At 34.1% G+C, this 13641-nt stretch overlaps 1 protein-coding gene across 5 annotated transcripts in view; it reads right to left on the reverse strand.

The window, feature by feature from the left end:
• LOC118443070 (rap1 GTPase-activating protein 1) overlaps positions 1 to 13641 on the reverse strand; it is a 111420-nt gene that overhangs the window by 64792 nt on the left and 32987 nt on the right. The window lies entirely within an intron of this gene.

Here is a 13641-nt window from a genome sequence, read left to right on the forward strand (position 1 = left end):
CTTTTCTTTTCCTTTTTTTATTTTTTTTATTTTATTTTTTTTTTTTTTTTTTAGAATGAACGAAATTTTTTCGTAAAGATTTTTGTAAAGATTAATTCTTTAAAAGGAAAATAAATAAGTGAAATAATAATATTCCTTCTTTTTTTCTTTTTATAATCGTTTTCATTTCTACCCTCAGGAAAGTAATCTACAAGTGACGCAGTAGTTACATGTCGTTAATTAAGATATGAGATTATTTATAAATTTAATAATATTTCCTTTTTTTCTTCTTGTTTTTTCTTTTTGTCGGTATCTTCAAACGCGACCATTTCGAAAGTAAGTTTTCCCTTAGAAACTCTCCCTTTCTCCAGCCCTTTCTCTGCCCGCCCTTTTATCTTTCACCGTGTTTTTATCCAGCTTCGTTTTATCTTCGCGCGAAAGATAGAGCAAGTATGAAAAGAGATGCGCATGAAAGGCGAGTCGAAGGCGAGTATATATCGTTGCTGCTGTTGCTGTTGCTGTTGCCGTTGCCACCACCGCTACTGCTGCTGCTCACCGGCAAAGCTTTTAAAAGCAGAGATAATTAACCCGTCGTAGGCGGGTTCGTAGTAGTCGAGATGCGAACGGAAATCGATTCGAACATCTCCGATCTTCTACTCGACGTCCACCAACTACTACGATCTTGTTTTACTATCGTCATTTAACCGGTTCGTTTAGCAAGATATGATATTGGCTCTCGTTGGCTAGCTACCTTTTATGAAAGAAACATTAGGAAATATATATATATATATATATATATATATATATATATATATATACAATTCGATTATACAATTTCATAAATACTCTATTAATAAGATTACGGGTAAATGCGTATGGATATATAAGTATGCATTCGAGTAATTAGAAATGATCGAACGTGAAAGAACGAAGTGAGATAACGGAGTTAGAAGTTTCTATTATATCAATATTTTTCTAATAATATGTCGTTAGCGCGTATTTACGTTTAAGAGTTTCTTTGAGATATTTCGTCTTATCTTAATGTTACAATTCGCTCATTACGATAGTTTAATCGGAATCCGCTTAAATTCGTCGTAGTCAATTACCTTTCCATTTCCATACGAGATCCGACTTATGTTACCGGTTACAAATAAAATATTTCGGATTTTCTTATATAGATAACCGATTGAAATTTCAATGAAATTTGGTGAAATTGTTAGATAGGCGAAACGAAAAGTCACAGGATATTATGGAAACGCTAGAGCAAGAGAGAAATTAATTTCGACCCTTTATGGTTATTATCGGGCTACGATCGATTACGTATTGCGCCGTATAAATGATTCTGATTCTGACACGTTATTGAGCGCATCTCGTTCGGAAATATTCGTTGCTGACATACGCTTTTAATCAGTAATGAATAAATCAAGCTATGATTTTTCTTTCTTTCTTTTTTTTTTTTTTTATGAGCGATCATGCGTCATGTAAACTTTGTAATAAGATTGTTATAGAACATCAATGTCATCGAAAAATTAATAAATTAAATTACTCATATTATCATTGAAAAATATTAAATCCATTAAAATTTTTTATTTTAATATAATTACTAAATCATCATCTCGCTATTAATTTATTATAAACTCAATATAATTTATTATAAATTAAATTACTCGTATTATTACTGGAACTATTAAATCCGTTCAAATTTTTTATTTTAATATAATTACTAGAATCATAATCATTACGAATATGTAAATTAAAATCCATTTTCCTTTAATTATTATTATAGTAAAAATGAAAGTAAAAATAATAACGAATAATATTGTTTTTTATCTTCATTCCTTTTTTTTCAAAGTAATCATCAAATTGACGGACGTGGTATGAATATATCAGTAGTATCAGTGTTAAAAATATGATTCACAGACCTTGCCAATAATATCTTTCTTTTTTTTTTTTTATTATTTATTATTATCTGAAATTAAACGCGGAACGATCGAGTTCGGTCATATGGAATGACGCGTAACGAAGCGGGTTAGAACTAGAAAGGAAGAAATGCATTGATTTGGAGAAAATCCGAAAAATCAGAAAAATCGCAATGCCAAACAATGAATAAGGGTCGTACGTGATTTACAGATCACTTCACACTTGAAAGCGACGAGTTTGACAATGCGACGAGCATCGATACGATATATAGATATATAGATATATAGATATATAAATATATACTTATATATATTATATGTATATTTGTGTGTATATGTATATGTATAGGTAGCATTATACCTGGTAGTACTCGAGAGCATATGTGCGATGCTCGTAAACTACATTGACAACAATGCTGACTCTTCGGTCTGATTATCATTGTTCCACGAGCGTATATATATACACGCGCGCGTGCGTGCGTGCGTGTGTGTGTGTATTTGTACGAACGAACTTAGGTACAGGGTGACGTGAATTCCACGTTAAAGTCGACGACCTTAGAACGTTCTGTGGTTTCCTGTGTGATTCTCTTGAACGCAATATGCGTACGATTCAATAAAGCTACAATAGCAAATATTAATAGCAACGAACCGTAAAAATTTGCCAACCTTCGTGGTTTTTCCTCTCTCTTTCTCTTTCTCTCTCTTTCTTTCTCTCTTTCGCTTCGCGTTCTTCTTCCTTTTAATATTCTAAAGAATTGACACGTAAGAACTCTGACATTAGGTTTACCGCTTAATGACACTACAAGATGATGAAAACTTTTACGATAAAAGATCCTTATTATCGTTGTTAATTCCAAAAGATAAAAGAATAAATGATGAACGCGAATGGACTTTCTAATTGTAAAATGAAGAGAAATTTTTTTTTTCTTTACTTTTCCATTATCATTTTGTTATTATAAATAACAATATTTTCTTTATCGTTTCTTTTTCTTTTGTTTTGTTTCTCAATTTATTTTTCAAAAAATACTTTCAGGACAAAAAGAATAATGAGAATATCGTTTATCCGTCATCGTATTACGTTCTCGGGTGTACGATATAATTACGACTGAGAAACGGGAGATATGAAAAGTTAAGTGGAATCCTAAAAAAGGACTTGAGAGACTCGTTGGCTTACGAGCTTCTCCGTGCTTGGAGAGGACAGGGCTGTTTCATGATTGGAGAAGGTACGCGCATGCTATACGGACGGTCCAGTTCTACCAGTGAAAGAGAGAGAGAGAGAGAGAGAGAGAGAGAGAGAGAGAGAGAGACTCTCGAGGGTCGATTCTCTCTCTCTGTCTCAGTATCTCTGTTACCCTCACCTCTACGAGTCAACCTACCTACCTACCTACCTACCTATCTATCTACCTACCTACCTACCTACCTACTCACCTACTCGCCACAAGCAGCGCATAGCTGCTTGTCCGAGCTGCTACTCTTGCGGCTGCTATGCGTCTATCCATTCACTCGAGAGACGAAGCTGTCCCGTTTCCTGCGGTACTCTCATCTCGTAACGCTAGTTCTCTCTATCTAAATGAACGTAAGTATCTAAGAATCTGCGAATAAAGTGAGGGAAGGGAGAGAGGGATGGATGGAGGGAGGGAGAGAGGGAGGTATGGATAGATGGACCGAGAAGTAGATAAACACAAGAAGTATGCGATTAAAGGAGAAAAAGATGATTGCTCATAGATACTAGATGAGTAAGACAAGGACAAGGAAAGGAAAGGTTGCTAATCGTTGAGTTGTCATCGATATTTCGAGAAATATAATTATATGAATCATGGAGAATATATTTGAAAGAAATGGCTTTCTAAAAGGTTAACATTTTTTATTATTGAAAGTATAATAACAAACATCATTAACAACGTATTCACAATATGGGTTGGTCTATGCGAATGAAATCGACTGGCAGAAATGGTGGGCGTTAGGAAGTATTCTATCTCTCTAATATCGATTAGCATGATAATTAGAATTCATTGGGCTATTGCGATCTCCATTCATATCACGTATTTACACCTACGAATCGAATAATTTGTGTACGTACATATGTCTATGTAGATATATATATGTCTATATGTATATATACATATATATATATATATATATATATATATATATATATATATATGTACGTGTGTATACGTAATCTTGTTTCTCATTGATAAATATTTTTTATTAACGATAAAAGACTATTTAATGATACTCCAGAGATTTTCTATGCGAGGATAAAATCTATCTGTGCGAGTTTAGAACAGGAAAGAAAACAAATAGGAAGGATACACATTTCGACCCCTCTTTTCTTCTTCATCGAAAAGAGGCAAATGGTGGGGGAGAGTAAAACGAATAAGAGAAAGAGTGAAAAAGAAAAAAAAGAGAGAAAAAGAGAGAGATAGAAAAAGGGAAGAGTGTGGTAGGAAGTAAGAAAAAAAAAAGAAAATAAATGGGGGAAGGAGAAGGGGATAGACTACCCTATGGTCTCATTCGTTCGCGGGGACCGTTCTGTCGGTCGTTTTGACAGCCCTTGACGAATTTTGACGCGAGCGTCGGCTTGTTCTCGCTAGCCGTCACGAATGCGAGAAAAGCCACGATGGAATGGAATTTCATCGAAGCGAAAGATAAAAAAGAGAAAAAAGAGAGAGAAAGAGACAGAGAGAAGGAGAAGGAGAAAGAGAAAGAGAGAGAGAGAGAGAGAGAGAAGGGATGATGACGCTCCTATACCGAATCACAATCGATATAATAATGTAAGCTGCACTCAATCGTTCGTTGAGCCCGTAACGTTCGCAATATATATATATATATATATATATATATATATATATGGATATATATATAATATATATATATATATTACGCAATATATATATATATAATATATATGTATTATATATATATATATATATATATATATGGATATATATATAATATATATATATTACGCAATATATATATAATATATATGTATTATATATATATATATATATATATATATATATATTGCGAATGTTATATATATATATAAACTTTTATATTTACTTATATAACTTATTATCTTTTCTTATATATTCTTTCTCTTTTTCTTTTCAAATAAGGTGTTAAAAGTTATCGACGTATCGCGATTCTATTGATTTTTTTCTTTCTTTTTATTCGATTATTAAAATATTGTGTAAAAAGAATCTTGAAAATTAAATTTTCTTTTATTTTATTGAAATTTTTAATCTTTATTTATTATTCAAATTCTTGTATTCTTTAAATTAATTAAAATCTTTCTTTTTCATTATTGACATTTCTATCTATTATTTATTACAATTTTATTTTATTAGTAAAATCTTTATTTGGAAGATATTTTTATATTTATTATTATCAAACTATACATCTTTTGATATTATAATATATATATTTGTAAAATCAAAAGATATACACACACACATATGTTGTATATTGTGTGTATATATATATGTATGTAGTAGTTTTATATATATGTAAGTAGTAATTTTATGGTATTAAAAATCGAGATTTGAATACACTTTCCCTCTTTGGCACGCATAGATATCATCGACGACAAAACGCAGCGTGTATATATGTACGTACGTAATACAGCATACACTTAGGTTCCACACAAACGGCGTGTAAGTAAAATCCCGTTTAAAGGATCCGGTTCATTGAGTTGGCCGAACGTTAGATACGCTCAATATATGTATATATCTATCTATCCAGTATCAAATCTTTCGAGTATCTAACACGTACAAATCTCTTATATATTTTTTTAAATCATGCGCCTTGTTATTTTAAAAGACCTTCGTACTGGGATCCGCCGGTATTGAGGTCGATTAATTTTTCTGCCAATAAAAGAGAAAGAAAGAAAAAGAGAAAGAGAGAGAGAGAGAGAGAGAGAGAGAGAGAGAGAGAGAGAAAAGATGGAAAAAGAATATACGTCGCAGGCGTTCACGCAAAGGATAATAAAAGCGATCGGTACGCGTGCTTTAGAAACAGGGTCATAAAAGGTCAGGGGAATGGGGATGGGTAGGATTGCAGGAAGAGGGGAAGTTTAGAGGTAGAAGGGGCGGAAGGAAGGCAAAGGGTGTTTCATAGAAACCTGCTGCAACGAGGGTACCTAATTCCGTGCTTTTATCTTGACTCACATTCACACATACTTAAACACATATACATACAGTACTCTAACATATATTTGAACGTATAGGTTTGCATCATCGGGTGGACAGCAAAGAGACAGGAAAATGATGTGCGCGTGGCAAACGCGTCGAGTTATTAATGACGACGAGGGGTCAGATATACTCGAACAAAAATTTTCAGACGAGACAGTACTATTTTTCAAAATCTCTTTTCTCTCCTTTTCTCTATCTCTTTCTGACTCTCTGTCTTTCTCTTTCTCTTTTTGATTTCGCGTACTCTCTATCTCTTCTTCTCCCTTTTACCCCTATTCGCTTCTATTTTTTTTTTCTTTTTCCTTCTTTTTTTTCTATATGTTTTCTTTTTATTACTCCTGAACCGATACCCGCCCCTTACTGTGCGTCAAAGTACATATCCGATAGAATCACTTTTCCGTTCAGTTTTCTTCCTGTATAGGGGGATGATTTTCTATCTATTGAGGGTTACGAATGCTCTATTCTGGTTCGTGTAACAATCGATGAAACAACTCTCGGAAAATTGTTCGAATTCCTTTGGAAACTAGAAGCGAATGCGTATACATACAACACACATATATGTATATATTTATATGCATGTATATGTAAGTATACATGGAATATTGTAACGCGATATGATTACGCAATGTAGGAGATATAAATTGGAAAGTTAAATCTATAGAAGAGTTCACTGAACGATAGAGACTGACATTTTCTTTTTTTTCTCTTCTTTTTTGATTTGTTTGTTTGTTTCTATTTTATATATCGTGATGGATATACTACGCATTACATTTCACTCTAGGTATACTGTGATGTGTTACATGCTAAAAAGCATCGATCCATCGTCGTTCGTACTAATTATACTTCGTATCAACTCTCAACAACGAGGGTCAACTCAGTCCGACAAGAAAGATGTCACGCTGTTATACGTCAGACATATTTTCTCGTTGACTCTCTCAACTTCCTGGATGCTCTTTCCGGTAAATCGTGTTCAGTATGACGTCATGGATAAATCGAGCACTCTTCCTCTTCGCTTTATTTAATTTTTCTCTTTTCTCTTTGTATTTTTTCATTTCACGCGTTTCGTTCCTTTACACATTTTTTTTTCGAGAAAAGTAAAAAAAATTGAAAAAAAAAAGAAAAAAGAAAAAGGACATAAACATGTTCTCCGTTTAAGTTCAGAAAATGGCTAGATAAATGGATTGTTAAAAAGTAATTATAAAATAATTATAAAAATTAATATAATCGGAATAACGACGTCGAAACGTATCAAAGCAAAGTTCGCGCAGGTGTTTGATGATATTCGTATTACTTTGTAAAAGTTAAATACATACTTGCGTAATTTAAAAGAGAAAGAGAAAGAGAAAGAGAAAGAGAGAGAGAGAGAGAGAGAGAGAGAGAGAGAGAGAGTGAGAGAGATCCTTCGACGAATCGATCGACACAAAGTAAGTATCGCCCTCGAGTTCCACGATCGTAAGTACTGGTTCCTGCACGTGCGCAAGAACACTATTACGATTTATATAAGAGAATTTTCCTTTTCGTTCTTCCACAACGTTGAAGTTACGACTGAAGTATGACGATCAGATAAAATCCACAAGTGTCCGATTTTAATGTGGCCTCTATAAAAGATATAGTTATGATAATTCAAAGAAGGTGTTGTTCGATGATTTTTTTTTTCTTTTTATTTCTTTATTTTATTTCATTTTTTTTTACTCGTATGACACAACTAAAATGTTTATTACTTCCGAAAGCTTCGAGGCTTTGATAATAATCCTTTCTCTTTCATATACAAAGAGAAAGAGAGAGAGAGAGAGATAGACAGAGACATAAAAATAAGTCGATCTCTCTGGGTTCTTCTTCTTTTTCTTCTTCTTCTTCTTCTTCTTCAGCTCCAGCATATTTCAGTCGTTGTCACGGCCGGAACATGCACGAAACGCAGCGTGACTCACGCGAACGAGATCGTTAACAAGTGAGCTGCCTTTCCCCCCATGCCAGTACTCTATGAAGTGTACACTGACCCGACGTTGCTTGCCTGAGCCCAAGCAATAATCCCTTGACACCCGCGAGTCAGACGCATCGAGAGCTCTCTCTTTCTCTCTCTTTCTCTCTCTTTATCTCTCTTTATCTCTCTATCTTTCTCTCTGCGTGATCTCTTATACTAATGAGAAAAACTTCTCAAAAAAATGAAAAAAAGAAAGAAAAAGAAATAAAAAAATATTGAAAAAAAATGAAAAAAGAAAAAAAAAGAAAAAAAGTGAAAAAAAAATTTTTTCCAAGAAAGAAGAAAAATCATTATCGAATCGTATGTGAACGTTAGAACGTTGGAAATTAAATATTAACGTAGCAAATATTTGTTTTTTCTTTTCCTTTTTTCTTGTTTTTGTTTTTCTTTGTTTGCATTTATACGAACGCGTAAGGAACAAAAAAAAATGGGAGTAACGTGTAACGGAACGAGTACATAAGTAAGTAAGTAAGTAAGTAAGTAAGTAAGTAAGTATTTACGTACATATATAAGTACAGCGGAACGAACGAACGAATGAATGTATGGGGTGGGGGCGAGGGTACGTCTATGGAATTATCTAACCGCGATTTTCTCCGTCCTTACTTTCATCTTAGACTGGTTCTACCGCTTTTGCGCGCGCGCGTGCGTTTAACTCGTAAGAGCGCGACGTTTACCGATTATCTCTCGACACGACTTTGACTCTATACGCACTTCTTTACGTTTCTCTTTTTAATCTCTCTCTCTCTCTCTCTCTCACTCTCTCTCTCTCTCTCTGTCTGTCTGTCTTTCCCTCTCTCTCTCTCTCTCTCTCTCTTTCCTTCTACTTACTATACTCGTAAACGTTAATTTCAGAGAGACCGCCAAGGCGGATTTCCTTTTAAAAGTTTCCTCGACTCTCACATATACCTTTCAATTTCGTAGAATTAACGGAAAACTTCTTCCTTTATGGTGATTCGTTTATATATGTATGTATGTATATATGTATATATATGTATATATATTATATATGTATGTATGTATAAATATATATATGTATGTATGTATGAATATATATGTATATATATTATATATGTGTGTAGGTATGTATATAGTGTGCAAACTCATCGAACTAACCCATGTTCAAACTCGACCTTCGGTATTATCAATGTTTGAAAACGTCATTTAAGAAAGTCTTAAAACATTCGGCACTTTCTAAGACTAATTAGTAAATTCGTAATAAGGAAATTGCGAGACGTTCGATTTTATCAAATGTCAATAGCATTATCATGACAAATCTTACGTAGGTGAAGATGCGCGAATCAATCGAAGAAAATCATTCAATCGAATGAATAAGTATTATATTATACTTATTTGTGTTACGTTCCTAGTTGTATGATCACGTGATCTAAACGATTAGTTCGAATAGGGAATCAATCGATAGATTGATCGATCTCTCGTTTCCATCGTACGGTACTCTCGTCTCCCTCGCATAAAAGCATATATATATATATATATATATATATATATATATATATATATATATTTATGCAATTTCTCAACGTGTATCAAAACGATTTCTCGTCTCGTAGAAAATGTTTATACTCGTAAACGTGCCGGTAGAAAGATACCTCTACACGTGAAATATCGTTCCGCGTGTTGATCGGTTATAAATTATTCCATGTTTTCCGTAATAACGGTTGGTTAAAATGAACGAATGGTTATTATAATAATAATAATAATAATAATAATAATAATAATAATAATAATAATAATAGTAATAATAATAATAATAATTATTATTATTATTATTATTATAATTCTTCAATGGCAAATTAATCGGTAATGATCCTTCAATGTTACTATTCTAATTATCTTTTTCCTTTTTTTTCCCTTCTCCGGAATTAAGAACAGCATAGGGGGAAGATGGGGGTGAAAGGGTACATAGAGAGAAATAAACGAACGAATTATGATAAGAAAACAATACGTTTCATCGGGCTCGTAAATTAATTCTTAAACGGTATCACGTGCGCTCGCGCGTACCTATGTTAACTCCAATGCAGTTTATAAGCGTGGAACGTAAACCGGTGTCGTACCTAATAATTGATAACCCGAGCGAAACGATTTGTTCGAAAGGGGTCGTTACGATCTCTCCGACGATCGTATCGCTCTAGTCACGAAAAACACTTCTCTCTCTCTCTCTCTCTCTCTCTCTCTCTTTCTTCTTTTTCTTCTTGTTTTTCTTCTTGTTCTCCTTGTTCTTCTTCTTCTTCTTCTTCTTCTTCTCTTACTCGAGGCGAAGTGATTGCTTATATAAATTTGTTAGAAACGATAGAGCGAGTTCTTGGAATCGTTCTCGTACCTTCCACCCTTTTCCTTTCAATCTTCTCGGCATATAGTTTCCAGTATTCTATCTAATCGCGATAATAAATTACAAAGTTATAAAAATTTCGATTTAATGTGACTCGGGGGCGTAACCAGATTTAAATACTATAACAATCAAATATATCCTGAAATGCAATAATACAATATTGCGAATAATTTGTGTATATTTTAAATAGCGAAATAAATACTTTTTTAAATTTATTCATCTTTTTGGTTCTTTCTCTCCTCCCGCCCCTCTTTTTTCTTTTCTTTTAAGGACAGACGAAACCTGCTTTGGAGCCACCTTTCTCATCCTTTCATATCTTTCCCCTCTTTCGATTACGCCCCTGACGCGATTCCCTCGATTTAATAATATCTTCAAAAGAATTTTCTTTTCTTCCTTTATCGATATTAAGTATCGATAAGGAAGCATCGACTTTTCATCGATGAAATTGAACTCCTTCAGATGAAAAGATTTTTAATACGATCATTTCAACAGATAAATGAAATATAAGTATCTTAGCCATTTTTCAACCTTTAGCTATTTCTAAAGTTGAGTATTAAAAAAAAAAAAGAGAAAAAAAGAAAGAAAGAAAAAACAGAAAGAAAGGAAGGAAGAAAGGAAGGAAGGATGATTGAAAATTCAAAGATATCTGATCGAGGACGGAAGGAAGTTAAGGAAAGGACCGTCATGAGAGAACGAATAACGGACCATATTTCATGGGGGGTTGTTCCAAAAGAAAAAGGATGTTCTACTTTTAATTTTGATATGAAAAAAAAGATAAACGGCCGGATGTCTAACGCCTCTTTCCTTCCTACTCGAGTTCGTCTTTTTCGGTTTGTGCTTAGCAAGCGTGGCAGGTTTAACAGGTACTCTCCCCCCCTCTCGCTCTCTTTCTTTCTTTCTCTGTAATCCTTAAAACGGATTTAGGACCTGTAGTATACGCGAAAGGACGCTCCTATGAAGAATTTGGTGCGTTATATCGTGACGGTTAGTTTCGTTTGAATGAAAAGTAAGACGAGAAGCGTGCACGAGACACGGTGGGCGTGTATGAAAATAATCGTCGCAGGGAGCGATCGCGTGTGGGCCGCCTTTAATGTTCACCAAGGGAGAGATCGAGTAGACCCTTTTCTCTCTCTCTCTCTCTCTCTCTCTCTCTCTCTCTCTCTCTCTCTTTCTTTCGTTCTTCTTCTCTTTTCTTCTCTTTCTCTCTCTTTCTCTCTTCTTGAACGGCCCTTTCGAGAAACGGTTGACGAGCGGATCGCTAAAGAGCTCTCGCTCTCTTTCTCTCTCTCTCTTTCTCTCTCTCTCTCTCTCTTTCGCTCTTTTTCTTTCCTTTTTTCTTGCTTCTACGTCCGCGCCTCCTCGACATTGCAAATTATGCGTAAGGGGATCGTGCTGAGATCATCGTATTAAAGAACGTCCGAGAATGAAAGAGAAAGAGAGAGAGAGGGGGGGAAGATAGTTATCTATGCGACGGATTAGACGTTTTCTTATAGAGAATGTCTTTAACGTATTTTCAACGTGTTATAGACTTGCCAATACAAAATTAGCCTTATTAACACTAGATTTACGAAACTTGTTAATCCAACCATCTTTACATTTCATAATTGAAGTTAAAGATTATATATAAATAAAATTTACATATATATATATATTAGGTTGGAGAAAAAGGAATCCATTATTTTTTTGATAGATGGATATAGTGATCGATATCTCGTAAAGTATTAATCAAACAATTTCAGATTTATGCTCGTTGTCAAGGTGACATTTTACACTAAAAAAATTATTCTTTTGCTGCTTTTTGTTTGGTCCATTCAGTTGTGAGTTACAGGGTGTTAAAAATAGAATTCAACAAAGAGAAAATTCGGTACATTTAACAGTTTTTCTTTGATAAAGGCAAAAATGCAAGCCAGGCGGCTGAAATTGGGAATGGTGTTTATGGTCCCGATACTGTAACAGCTAATTACGTGCAATTTTGGTTTCGTTGATTTCTTTCAGGTATTTTTGATGTTAAAGGTGCACCTCGCACGTCGTCGAAAATGTCGATAAAATCACAGAAATAATCGAAGTTGACCGGCATGTTAGTAGCCGTAGCATCGTCCAGGAGTTAAAGATCGACCATAAAACAGTTGTAAACCATTTACACAAAGCTGGGTTTAAAAAGAAACTCGATGTTTGGGTGCCACACCAATTAACATCAAAAAATATGATGGATCGAATTTCCATCTGCGAAGTCTTGGCCAAACGGAATGAAATCGACCTATTTCTTAAACGGATGGTGACTGGGGATGAAAAATGGGTCACATATGACAATATTGTGCGAAAACGATCGTGGTCAAAGCACGGTGAAGCAACTCAAACGGTGCCCAAACCAGGACTAACGACCAGGAAGAAGGTTCTGCTGTGCATTTGGTGGGACTGGAAAGGAATCATTTATTATGAGTTGCTTCCATATGGTTAAACACTAAATTCGGATCTCTACTGTCAACAACTGGAACGTTTGAAGCTAGCGATTGACCAGAAACGGCCAGAATTGGCCAACAGAAAAGATGTTGTGTTCCATAAAAACAACGCCAAGCCATACACGTCTGTAGTGACTTGCCAGAAACTCCGGGAGCTTGGTTGGAAAATTTTAATGCATCCACCATATAGTCCGGACTTGGCACCAAGCGATTACCATCTTTTTCTCGTAATGCAAAAATTCCTGAATGATAAAAAATCGGCATCAAGAGAAGATCGTGAAAATCGATTACTAGAGTTTTTCGCCAATAAGGACCAAGACTTCTATGAGAGAGGCATTATGAAGCTACCTTTAAAATGGTAACAAATTATAGAACAAAACGGTGCATATTTGACCCAAATCGGACAATCCAAAACATGTGAAATAATGTTTTGAAGTTCACGCAAAAATAATGAATTTCCTTTTCCCCAACCTAATATATATATATATAAATTTTATTAAATAATATTATTAATGTAAATATTATTATTTAACAATTTATATTGATCCCATTAATTTAATGATATAAATCGATGTTATTTAAACTGTACTTTTTATATATATATATATATATATATATATATATATATTATTAATATAACGGGTACTGGTAAAAATAGTTATGCACGTGATAAAACAGCAAAAATTTAATGTTAATTTCTACGCGCATCGATGTGATTCGTCGATTAGTTTTATTGGATTTAACATTAGATTAACGG

This window comes from Vespa mandarinia, chromosome 4 (genome assembly GCF_050613455.1).
Source record: "Vespa mandarinia isolate Hongniang chromosome 4, ASM5061345v1, whole genome shotgun sequence".
NCBI lineage: Eukaryota > Metazoa > Arthropoda > Insecta > Hymenoptera > Vespidae > Vespa > Vespa mandarinia.